At 51.1% G+C, this 13132-nt stretch overlaps 1 protein-coding gene across 1 annotated transcript in view; it reads right to left on the reverse strand.

Annotated features, from left to right (window-relative positions):
- The window catches only part of KCNK3 (potassium two pore domain channel subfamily K member 3), a 64402-nt gene that overhangs the window by 50284 nt on the left and 986 nt on the right, over nucleotides 1-13132 (reverse strand). The gene's annotated exons all lie outside the window — the stretch shown is intronic.

A 13132-nucleotide genomic window follows, 5' to 3' on the forward strand; every position in this document is an offset into this window, starting at 1 on the left:
GCCCTGAGCTTTGTCACTAGCCAAGGTGCCGCCACACCATAGAGCAGGATTAGCCTGAAGGGGCAGCCCGGGCCCCTCGCAAGCAAGAACTAAGGCAGGAAGGAACCCACTGGGTGGGGAAGGACACGACCCGATGGGGCCATTAGTATCCGCTGCTTGCTCCTGCCACAAGGAGCTGCCAGGCGGGATCGGAGCAGGGGAGCGTGGAGCCCAGGGGCCTGTCTCGGATGTGGACCAGCACCAGCTGCTTCAGAGGAATTCTCAAACAACCCACCCACGGCGGAACTGCCTCCCTCACCCTTCCTGGTTAGTAGCTGGCTGGGGAGGATTTCCCCCCATGTGTGGGTTCCTGGGACCGTTTTCAGCAAAGCAAATCGGTCCCTAAGCACTCAGCCCTGCAACATCTGCCGGAGTCCGCCCAGCTCGACGCCCACAGGCAGCTCCCTGCCCGGAAGGGATAGGGGCTCGGCTGCCTCTGTGCTTTCAGGAGAGGAGGGGACAAGAACCTCCTAGATCCGGTCCAGGGGGGAGGATCCCAGCTCCATCGCACCCTAGCGCCTGTGGCGAACCAGAGCCGGGAGGTGATGGAGCGGGGACAAAGTCTGCTGTGACATAGGTCCATCCTGCCTCGGTGCTGCAGAGAAGACGGGGGAACCGCATTCAGTGGTAAAAGGGGTAAACAGTGAGGTGGCAGATGATACAAAACGACCCAGAATTAAGTACAAAGCAGACTGCAAGGAGTTACTACGGGGTCTCACAGAATTGGGTGACTGGGTCACAAAATGACAGATGAAATTCAGTGTTGATAAATGCAAAGTAATGCACATTGGAAAACATAATCCCAACTGTACATATAAAACAATGGGGTCTAAATTAGCTGTTCCCACTCAAGAAGGAGATCTTGGAGTCATTGTAGATAGTTCTCTGAAAACATCCACTCAGTGTGCAGCGGCAGTCAAAAAAGCTAACCGAATGCTGGGAGTCATTAGGAAAGGGATAGATAATAAGAAAGAAAATATCACATTGCCTCTTTATAAATTCATGCTACGCCCACATCTTGAATACTGTATGCAGATCTGGTCGCTTCATCTCAGAAAAGATATATTGGAACTGGAAAAGGTGCAGAGAAGGGCAACAAAAATGATTAGGGGTACGGAACAGCTTCCACATGAGGAATTCAAAAGACTGGGAGTTTTCATCTTGGAAAAGAGACGATGAAGAGGGGAGATGATAGAGGTCTACAAAATCATGACCGGTGTGGAGAAAGTGAATAAGGAAGTGTTATTTACTCCTTCATATAACACAAAAACTAGGGGTCATCCAATGAAATTAATAGGCAGCAGGTTTAAAACGAACAAAAGGAAGGTATTTCTTCACACGATGCACAGTCAACCTGTGGAACTCCTTGCCAGAGGATGTTGTGGCCAAGACTATAACAGGGTTCAAAAAAGAACTAGATCAGTTCATGGAGGACAGGTCCATCAATGGCTATTCGCCAGACGGGCAGGGATTGCTGTTAGCCAGAATATGGGAATGGCAGACGGGATGGATCACTTGATGATAACATGTTGTGTTCATTCCCTCTGAAGCACCTGGTACTGGCCACTGTCGGAAGACAGGCTGGTGGGCTAACAGGTCATTGATCTGACCCAGTCTGTCTGTTCTTATGTGCTTATGTTCAGAGATGTTTATTCAACAGGGCTGGCAGGAAACCCCCCTCTCCGTCACTGCAAGTTGGGAGAGAATAACCAACCTGGGCTCTACCTTAGACTTACCTCGGCAAGGGGTTGCAGAGTGGTCAGCCGTTCATCCCATGGCTGGCAGGGTACCCTTCTGCACCTTCCGTAGAAATCTGTCCCCACTACAGTAGTGTCTGAGCCCTCACAACCCCCTGGGGAGGCAGGGCAGTGCCATTGCACAGATGGGAAACTGAGGCACAGAGCGGCTAAGTGACTTGCCCACGTTCACACAGGGAGTCTGAGGCAGAGCTGGGATCTCCCCAATCCAGGTCTCCCTTCGCCCCGCCTCATGCTCTAACTGCTTGGCCATTCTTCCTCTTCCATGCAGGGACGCTCAGCAGTGCCCACAAATGGCTTGCCCAGTGCCGTTGACTTTCACAAGGTTGCTCCGGATTGAAACCAGACTAAAGGAGATCAGAATCCGGTCTGACGCTAATTACGCCCGAAAGGCTAACGCGGTCCCCCTTCCACCAGGTGTAAAGGCAGCTAAATGCTGTCCATGCGAATCCCTTCGCCTGCGAGCGTGCAAAGCAGTCAGGTTACTAAAGATACACCCGCCCCATTGTCACCTTCTGCTACCCATTTACCCCCCACCCCCATCTTTTCCCCCAGAAGTCTGTCGTTGCCGTGCCCAGCAAAAACCACTGCAAGCAGCTCAGCCATCTCAAGAAGTGCATGTAACACAGCAAACACATCAATCAAATTCCTGTCGATTGGCTGCAGTGTGCACCGGTCCGATTTCACGCCCAGCTGGAGCCATGGCAGGCAATCACATGTCCCTTAATAACAGAGCAAAGTTCAGTGTAATAAATCCATTTAAAACAAACCTTTCGCTGGACAGAAAGCAGCCTGCCTGTTTGAAAAAGCACCAGCTGCTTTGAATAATAAGCATCTGAAGGAAGAGGTTCCCGCTTCCTATAACTGCCAGCAAAACACCCTGTTCCACTGACTGCCAGCTATCCCGAGATCACTGGTGTTGGCGAAGCCAGGGGGGAAATCAGGCGGTAACTCAGCTGCCAGCGCTCGCAGGGTTGTCGCACATCTCACACAGTCTTTGCTGTTCTCCTTAAAGTCCCAGCTCCTGGACCCGTGAACATGTGAAAAATCTCAGCTTTCGTTTCGAAAGAAGGCCTGCTGACCCCGAGGGCAGCTGAGAAAAGCCTGAGAGTATGAGTCCTGAGACATACAATCCCAGGAGATCACTGAAGGGGGCCTGTCATGTGTTATTTTTAGCAGGATGATTTTTAAGCCCATCTCATGAGGGTTGTTTTGGGGGGCGGGGGAGGGAAAGGAGGGTTTGACTCCTGATTTTTGAACCCCTGGGTTTGGCAAGCATGCGAACTTTCCCAAGCCCATTTCCAGGCTGAAGCTCAAGAACTGGGGCGAGAATCCCCCCCTGCCTGAGTCCAGTTGCAAGCTGGTGTCTGTCACTGATTTCAGGGCTGTCATGGTGATGTTAAAATTGCTGTGACGCAGCGACGGCTCAGGTCCTTCGTTTCCATTGTCAGTCCACTTGTGAATGGCCGGAGCAAAGCCATTTGCTGCCGCTGGAGCATGTTGTGCCCAGATTCAAAGCAATCCTGGCAGAGTCGAGTTCAGATACAGGGCTCCCGAGAGACCAGGGTCAATCTTCGTTTTAAAATTCATCTAAGGCGGGAAGGCCACGGCTTATCCCACAAGCGACCTGCCCTAGAAACTTCACATGAAGCTGATTTGGAAGCGCTTCCGGTGAGCGAGGGCAAAGCCTCAGTTTTGAGATGGGGAGAGGCACAGCTGGGAGGTGAGCCACAGGCAGATTAGGAGTGTCCGAATAATCCACTGGGCTCTGGGCACCTTTTAAAACACGGCAAAGAGCCCCGACTTTCATTGTCTTGCTCCCTTTTCCCCATTCAAAGAGCTTTCCAAACGGAGCCCATTGCTCACCCTCAGCCACTCTGGTCTGGCTCATGGCAGTTACCCAAATACTGGGGCCTCTGTCATTATCCACCTTTTATGGATGGGGAAACTGAGGCACAGAAATGTAGGAATAGAATCCCAGAATCCTGAATAATAGAATCATAGAAGATGAGGGTTGGCAGGGACCTCAGGAGGTGTCTAGTCCAACCCCCTGCTCAAAGCAGGACCAACCCCAACTAAATCATCCCAGCGCTCCTGCTCTGATCACTAGGTAACACTGCCTTTTAGATCAACAGCCCTCCTCTGATTGGCTGGAAAACACCAAGCAAATCTGCCCTCTGCCCCAGTCCAACTGAGGAAATCCGAGCACCCGTCACTTGAGCGTGGGCTGGAATCCGTCAGCCCGAAGGGCTCACCTTCCAGGACCCCTGTGGGGCGGCAGAAAACAAAGCCGTTGGGACAGAGCCATTGTCACAGGACCAGTGGCTGCTGCTTCGAAAATCAACGTCTCGGCTTTAACTGGCAGTTCACGCAGGGCTGGGCGCGAACACAAGCGGGGGTAGAGGGTGGCCCTTTGAAGCTATTCTATGGCTCGCCAGGGCCACCGAAGAAGCAGATTAGGACATGATAACAGAGATAAGCGTGGCCCTGCGGGAAAGCCGGGATTTTGCTCGGGGTCATTTCCAGCAGCCAGAAGTGACGATGCCAAGGGCTGGGATACCGAGAATACCGTACATTCTGTACAGTGCACTGACGTTTTATGGGGCTGCGACGCACCAGAGGCTCAGAGCCTCGAATGCCGGGCTCAACTTCGCTCCCTGCCCTGCAGCTCAGTCAGCTGGGTGGCTGAACGGACCAAGTGCGGCATGGCCAGAGATGCGACTGAAGCTGGGCAACGGCAGAGGCGTGTGAACAAGTGATGGTACCCCAGCGCCATGCTCCAAATCCCGTGCACCTGACTCAGCAGGGACCGGTCAGTGCTGTTACCACCTGCCTAAAACCAGTCTGAGATCCGAATAAGGCCCATGCCGTGTACACACATAAAGCGGCTCATGGAGACGATACCCAGGCGTGCGCGGGAGAGCGTTAGTGGGGAAATCAGGTGTCAGCAGAACAGCCAGCGCTTGGGAGACGGCATTTGATCACTTCAGCTCTATTAAACTTTCCTGGACTTGCAGGCCAGATCCTCGGCTCCCAGAAATCAACGGTTCTCTAGGGAAGTCAGTTTGCGCCCGCCGGGGATCTGGCCCCAGGCAGTTAATTGAAGCACCCCCTCTGAGCAGAGGGGATCTAGCCACGAGACATTTGTTTTGAGCAGCGGCTGGATCAGGGAAGAGACGGAGCACTGGCATGTTAACAAGCTCCAGCTGCAGAAATGATCAGCAGTGAAATAGCAAACACCTTTGAGCAGGTATTTTGCTGCGAGGGCTCAGAGCTCGCAGGGTTTGAGATGAATGGGACAGTTGATGCGTGCTTCTGCGGCCAAGTGAAGTCGTGGTGCGACTCCGCTGATGGACTCTGGGACGTTAAGGCTGAAAACGAACACGGCATCCATCCAGTTCATCTCTGCGGGTGACGCTTGCCCGAATGCAGAGCCCAAGTTCCCCGGTGCCGGGGTGTATTTAAGAGCGCTACTCTTAAGCTGTTTCCTTCTGTGCTGTGGGGAGGCGCCACTCTCATCCTGCAAACCTGACGTGGGGCTGAGCCAGTTCCTGGCAAGGCCCCGGGACCCAGCAGGCGGCTACTTTTCTGGGTGTAAATTGCACCATTTTCAGAGATCCCTAGATTCCACAGCTGGAAGGGCTCACGGTGATCATCTGATCTAACCTCCCGCATGACACAGGCTAGAGACCGTCCCTGAATTAATTCCTGTGGGAACGACAGCAGACCTTTTAGCAAAAAACATCCCATCTTGATTTAAAAATGATCAGTGATGGAGAATCCGCCACGGCCCTGGGGAAATTGTTTCACTAGTTACTTACCCACCCTGTGCAAAATTCGCACTTTGCTTCCAGTCTAAACCTACCCAGCTTCAACCTCCAGCCATTGGATCACACTAGCCCTGTCTGAACTAGATTGAAGAGTCCATCGTTCAGTATTTCTTCCCCATTCAGGTACTGACGGACTGTGATCAGGTCACCCCTTAACCTTCTCTGTACTCAGCCAAACAGATGGAGCTCCTTGCATCTATCACTTGGAGGCAGGTTTTCTCATCCTTTAATCATTCTCTGACCCCTCTCCAATTGACCAACTTCCTTCTTGGTTTGTGGCCACCAGATCTGGACACCCGATTCCAGCGGTGGTCACACCAGTGCCACGTGCAGGGTTCATGTGACTGTTACGTGGCACACACGCCGCCGAAGTGCCCCCCTGGCAGCAGGAGGCGGCCTCGGAGGGGTCCTCCGACCGCAGCGGCCCCTGTTGTCAGAGGATCTAGTTCTGCAGCGTTCTGCCTCTCCCATGGCCCGGCCCTGCGGCCAGCTCACTTTTCAAACTCACCGGGTAACAAAACGTCCAACGCAACAATCCAACCGAGTGTGCAAACAAATGGTCCTTCTGCCCCCCTTGGATATTTTGTGGGCTCAGTTCTCAGCCCCCTTCTGGGCTACCTTTAAGGCCTTCCTGGCTCCTTCAGTGAGAGCTGGCTAGCGTCCCTGGATGCTTTCGTGGCTTACTGCGCCCTGGAGTTCACCCCGGTCCCTGTGGGCCTCCACAGCCCTTTGCCCCTTTGGCTGAGCCTCAGGACTTTCTCCTGGAAGGCTCTTTCCATCCTAACACGCTTCCCTGCTGCTTCCCCTCCAGGGACTCGGGCAGCTTTTCTGGATCTCCCTGCCTCTTCCAGACCCTCCGCAGCTCTGCCGTTCCCTCTTCCCGCAGGAGCTGCCCGTTCTCCGTAGCCTCTGCCACAGCTTCCTCCTCCCAGCCGGGCTCTCTCAAGCTTTGTTAGGAGGCTGGCCCAGATGTTCACCATGCTAGCACCTGGTCCCATCAGCTATTTATGGCATAGCCGGGGCTAAGTGAACAGAGCTGGCCTCGGGACTCTGAAAGGGGCTGCCCTCTTACAATAACCTCTCTACTCCTGCTCGATATTCCCCTTCTGTTCATCCCAGGATGGCATTGACTCGCTTGGCCACAGGCCCGCAGCGGGATTCAGCTGATTATCCACCCCCAATTAACCCCAAATCTGTGTCAGAGTCGCTGCTTCCCAGGCAGGAGTCCCCCAACCTGTGAGTGCCGTGACATTCCTTTGGTCCAGGATGCATGACTTTACATTTGGCCGTATTAAAACACACGTGGTTTGCTTGCCCCCAGTTTGCCCCACGGCTCTGCATCGGTGGCCTGCCCACTTCATTATTTACCATCCCCCTGCTCTTTGGGTCCTCTGCAAATTTTATCAGTGATGATCTTATGTTTTCTTCCAGGTCACTGATAAAAATTTTCAATAGCCTAGGGCCAAGGACCGATCCCGGTGGGATCTCGCTAGAAACACACCCATTCGATGATGATTCCCAGTTTACAGTTACATTTGGAGACCTATCCGTTAGCCACCGTTTAATCCACTTAATATGTGCTGGGTTGATTGTGTGTTGTTCTAGCTTCTTAATCAAAATGTCCTGTGGTACCCCGTCAAATGCCTGACATGAAGTCTAAGTATCTTACATCAGCACTACTTTCTTGATCAACCAATCTCATAATCTCGACAAAAAAAGGTACCAAGTTGGTTTGCCAAGATCTATTTTCTATAAATCCATGTCGATTGATATTAATTATATTATCCTCTTCTAATTCTTTATTAACTGAGTCCTGTATCAGCCACTCCAGCATTTCGCCCAGGATTGGTGAGAGAAGCCGGGTCATCCCACTTCTTTTTTAAAAACATTAGCACAACCTTAGCTGTCTTCTGGAACTTCCATGGTGCTCCAAGATGGATTGAAAATCCACACTGACTGTCCAGAGACCTCCAGCTCTTTTAAAACTCTCCAGCGTAAGTTGTCTGGAGCTGCTGATTAAAAGATGTCTAACTTCAATAGCTGCCTTTTAACATCCTCCTGAATTACTGTTGTAATGGAAAATATTTCATCACCATATGATAAGGAAACATCATCTGACTTTTCCCCCAAATACAGGACAGAAACATTTAGTGAACAGTTCCTTCTGCATTATTATTGACAATTCTTCCATTTCCTTCTAGTCACGGACTAATACCATTGTTAGGATTTCTTTTATTCCTAATGTACATTAAAAAACCCTCCTTGTCCTTAACTCTGGTGGCCATTAGTTTTTTCTTGTGTCCTTTTCCTTCCCTGATCAATTTTCTGCAGTTCCTAGCTTCTAATTCATATTCTTTGCATTTGTTATATATATTTTATAGCTGCTTTCACTTCCTCTCTAAGCCAAGCTGTGTTCTTAACCCACATAGCCTTCTTTCTCAATGTTTCCTCCTCCTGCATTCGCTGTGCTAATGGCTGGATGATCAGGGATTTTAGAGACCAGGTTGTCAGAGCAAAGTTAAAGCCTTTTCTACACTGGCTGGTCCCAATCTTGGTTTAACCTGGTGTATCCCATTTATACTACCCCCCTGAGCCTCTCTAAACAGCTCGTCCTGGGATAAGAGGAAAAGTCCTCTCCTGGATTAATAACTGCTTAAAAGACAGGAAACAAAGGTTTGGAATAAATGGTCAGTTTTCACAAAGGAGAGAAGTAAATAGTGGTGTCCCCCAGGGATCTGTACTGGGACCAGTGCTGTTCAACATATTCATACATGATCTGGGAAAAGGGGTAAACAGTGAGGAGGCGAGGTTTGCAGATGATAAAAAATTACTCAAGATTGTTAAATCCAAAGCGGACTACAAAGAGTTACAAAGGGATCTCACAAAACTGGGTGACTGGGTAACAAACTGGCAGATAAATGCAAAATAATTCACACTGGAAAACATAATCCCACCTATATGTATCCACCATGTCCTCTAAACCCTTTTCACAGTCACTGCTACCTTGCGACCAACTGCTTCGTCAATTGCAACCTACTATGAAGGCGGTAATCTTTTTGCCCCAGGATGGAATGATGCCTCATCTGCTCGAGTTTGTGTTAGATCATCAGGTTTACAATGCTACACAAGGCAAGGAGGGGCATTACATCTGGAGAAACGGTCTTGGATAATGCTCTCCTCAAAAGGGCACCAGTTCCTTAAAGGGGCTAGCATCGTGTGCTAAAACAAATCCACATCTGTTAGGTCTGAAACTTTGCCATGTCCCCAACTCTCTTCATCCATCTCCAGAGCATAAAGTCAAATATCTCCACTGGCAAAAACCAGAGCCAGTCCAGAAGTATAGGACACCACAGATAGTCCAGTACAAGCTTTGCACCACAGCGCCCTGTTAAATTATCACAGACTAGGCACGAGCAGCACGTGAGGTATTTTTAAAAAAACCAACTGTTCCTTGAAAACCAGATTTATTTAATCAAGGCCAAACATTCTTTCCCTGCAAGACCAACCACACGTGCAAAAGAAGGTCAGAATTTGTTCTGTAAGCAGCACAGCACAGACCACGTGGGAATGAGAACCCTCAACGACGGAAAACTCATTCTGAAAAAGGGCGCAACTTGAAAACACCGGTTGGATTGTTCCAAACTCCAGGAGAATTTTCCACTGCAAAGGTCATTGATGATGCTGATTATTATTAAAGGTGTGAGACTACAAGTCCCAGTATGCAACACTTAACTCTGTGGGGATGTTATAAACGGATGGTACTGGAACAGAATTTAACACCTGGGCAGCATTTTTCATCCGTCGGTTTCAAAGTGCTGTTCAGAGACGGATAAGTGTTGGAGCTGGTTGGAAATTTTCCGACAGAACATTTTTCCATCAGAAAATGCCATGTCACTGAAGTCAAAACTTTCCAGGGGAACAGGTCAGTTTCATTTTGGAAAAAAATGGAAACAAAATGTTTCAGGGCCGTTTCGAGATGAGCCGAATGGATTGTTGCAACTGGTTGTTATTTAGAAATTAATTTTATTTGATAAATTATCATTAAAAATTTTCAGAATGTCATAATCGGAACCAAAACATTTGGTATTTACAAAACTGAATGTGTCAGATGACCGGAAATGAATTCTTTTTCCAGAAATTCCATTTGGTGGGAAATTTTTCAGTGTTTTGGTTTTGTCCCAGGTGGGAATGAAAACAAATTTCAAAATGGCAGAAGCTCTGACTTCCACCCAGCTCTACTCAGTGTCATTAGCCCCACATTACAAGTAGAGAAACTGAGGCACAAAAGGGGAAAGTGACTTCCTGAAGGACATACATTGAGTCAGTGGCAGAGCCAGACAACACCCCATTCTCCAGGCTCCCAATCTGGTGCCGGACCCACTGGGCCACACAAAGGGTTTTAAACCAACTCAGCCTCAACAACAGTGCAGCCTCCACGATACTGTACCATTATTTAGAGCTCCGCCCGTATTCTGGGCACACACAAAGCTCCCACTGGCTTCAGTGGGAACTCTTGATGTGTAAAGAAGGCAGGCCTTAGCCCTTTAAAAAACTGCTGCGCTCCACCCCAGAGGTGACTGCATTTCAGTGGTGGGTGAGCATCCTTTACATAAATCTTACCCGAGATGAATAAGAGGAGACATGATATATACCAAATAATAAATTGGACAGGTGAGGTAAATGAGTACTGCTGGCCGCCGTGGCTCATAACACAAAAACGAAGGGGCACTCAAAGCAACCAAAATGCGGCACGTCCAACACAGAGCCAAGGAAATAGTTCTGCACAACACTCGGCTGGTCTGTGGAACTCACTGCCACATGACAGCATCGGGGCCAAATGTTAGCGGGGTTCAAACAAGGGATTAGGCATTTATATGGGTAATGAGAACATCTAGATTTGTAAGGAGAAGAATTAAAACACAACCAAGAGATTGAAAGGGCTAGTGATCAACTTCCCTGTTCCTGAGCACAAGCCGATCTCTAACGATTGTGTGTCAGGAAGAAACTTTCCCCCTTTGGGATCTTTGCACCTTCCTCTGAACCACCTGGTGCTGCACAAGGCGTGGAGTTGAGAGACCTGAGGTCTGCTCCTGTCTGCCGGCTCCTATCAAAGCCACACAAGTGACGGCTGATTCTTTCAGAGAAAGCTGATTTCCAAGGGACATGAAATGCCGGTCCAGAGAGAAATGTGTCAGGCAAAAGAAATCTGCTGCAGGAAGGAACAGACGCTGTCAGCTAAGGGTTTATGGAAAGTCTCCCTGGTGAGGAGAAACGGCTTGCAAGATCACTAACAGTAATAAACGTAAGCAATTTAACAGGATAATTAGAGGAGGAGGGAACACACGCAGCGCCCAGCTGCACAGATTACTCCTGCTAACAGTCGAAGGCTGCTGGAACGTATTCCCAGCTGGCCAAAGAGGAAGGTGGAAAACCAGGCAGCTGAGAGTCAGTCTAGGATGGTGAAGGGGTCGCTGGAGCTGGGGGGAATGTGGGGCAGGTTTCTCAACCTGCGGTGTGGACACTCTCCCGAGGGTGGGGGAAGAGGATGGCTCAGATGCTAATTGCCAGGATGGGCTGGAGAAGGAGAAGCCATTGGGGCAGCTAAACGCAGCCCCTGGTTGTTGGCCACACAGACACAGATGTGCAGCCGGGGAGGACTACGGTTCCCAGCACGGGAACTACGGGAGCCGAGACACGCCTGGCCACTCAGAGCCAGGTGACGCCGTGCCCACGGCGGCCTGGTTCCAGAGGAGGCTGGCTGCAACCTGCTTTGTTTAGTGCAAATGACAGGCCGCGTGCTGCCAGCTGCTTCCTGCAAGATGCGACATGCCCCCTGGCTCCCCTTGCTCGCCGGAAGGCGGGAGGCACCCAGCCCTGCGCGGCACTGGATGGAAGCCACGGCCCTGCGAGGTCTGCACACTGAGGCCCTACGCCCCAGGGTTAGACACCATAACGATAGAAACCTCCAGGGGAAAGGCACCGGACATGGCAGCCGGACATTCCCCACCCTGCCCTGGCTCCCAGCCCCGCGTCGGGTGGTGGGAATAACGAGGCAAGGCGTGAATGGCCCCAGGGAGGGCGTGTGGGTCAGGAGGGGGCGGGTGAATGATATTATAGGGACAGTCCCGATATTCGGGGCTTTTTCTTACATAGGCGCCTATAACCCCCCATCTCCGTCCTAATTGTTCACACTTGCTGTCTGGTCACCCTAGCAATGACAGAACGGTTTGGGGCCAGCCTGGCCCGTGTTTGACCTCCCTGCCCCCGTCTGCACCAGGGCTTTATACCAGTTCTCCGCCAGTGTCAGCAGGGCTAGGAGCCAGCAGCTGCCTCCCGGGTTTTTGACACCACATGGATGAATCCTGCTCTGAGCAGGATTCCAAGGGCTAGAAAGACCAGCCTCCTGTCTACACCAGGGCTCACGGGCCGGAATTAGCAAACGTGGGAAGAGCTCAGGAAAATTCCCTAGCGCGGACGGGGGGCCGTCGGGTCTGCCGTGAATCCCTCCCGTTCATGGGACCAAAGTCACGTTCAGAAGATCAAAGGCCAGGTTGGCTGCAGGGAAAACATGGAAGTGATTTTTTTTTGGTGACAAAAAGAAGCCCCGGGAGCGAGTGCAGCCCTGGCGGCTTTATTAGAAAAGGAGGATCATCTTTCAACTCCTTGGAGCTGTTTGCAGACATCATCCCCACGGCAGCGCAAGGCGAACGCAGGGAAGGTTGTGTCCCAGCATTTTCAAAGGGCGCTTAATGAGCGCCTGCAACCAAGACACCGCTGGGGCGGACAACGCAGCCGTGGCCAAAGCGGTGTCACAAAGACACCGACAGGGGGATTGGCTCCAGCGGAGGAAGTCACAAAGCGCTGTCAACGAAGGCTTTAGAAAAGAGCCTTTTAGAGCAGGCGGACAGAATCTGGAATCTGTACAGGGCCTTTCTGCCTGCTCTGGGTCCAGTTTGCTCATTAACATCCCAGTTGCCTTGGACCTGATTCCACTCCGGTTTTTGCAGCGGTGTAAATCAGGAGCGGCTCAGCTGGAGTTACACCGGTGCAAAACTGGAGCAAGAAATGAATCAGGAGCTGCAACCGTCCCTTCCTGGGAGCATCAGACTGCACCGATTTCCCTCTGGTTCGGAAGCAGTCTTGCACCTGATTCTGTTCTGACTGACCTCCCGCTGGTGGACATCAGGAGCCAGGGCGGGGAAGTCAAGTCAAAGGCGCCTTAGGAATGTAAATCAGGTGTGAACTCAGACTCAGCAGCCAGGGAGTTCGGTGGGGTTTTTTTGCCAGCACTGCAGTACGTGCTCGCTTCTCAAGCTGAGAAAGAGCAATGCCACGGCGGGGGGAGGGAGGGAGGGAGCGCGGTCTCACTTCGGGAATCGCTTCTGTTTCCACCTGACACCTTTTAAAAATACCCCCGAGGGAGGAATGCTCCGCAATCCGAGCCACAACAGCACAGGCAAAGCCCTGGGGGCCCGGAAACCCCCTTTTGTTTTCCTGCCCGGGAAC

This window comes from Emydura macquarii, unplaced genomic scaffold (assembly GCF_026122565.2).
Source record: "Emydura macquarii macquarii isolate MOO-44397 ecotype Brisbane River unplaced genomic scaffold, CSIRO-AGI_Emac_v2 contig_3372, whole genome shotgun sequence".
Lineage (NCBI taxonomy): Eukaryota > Metazoa > Chordata > Testudines > Chelidae > Emydura > Emydura macquarii.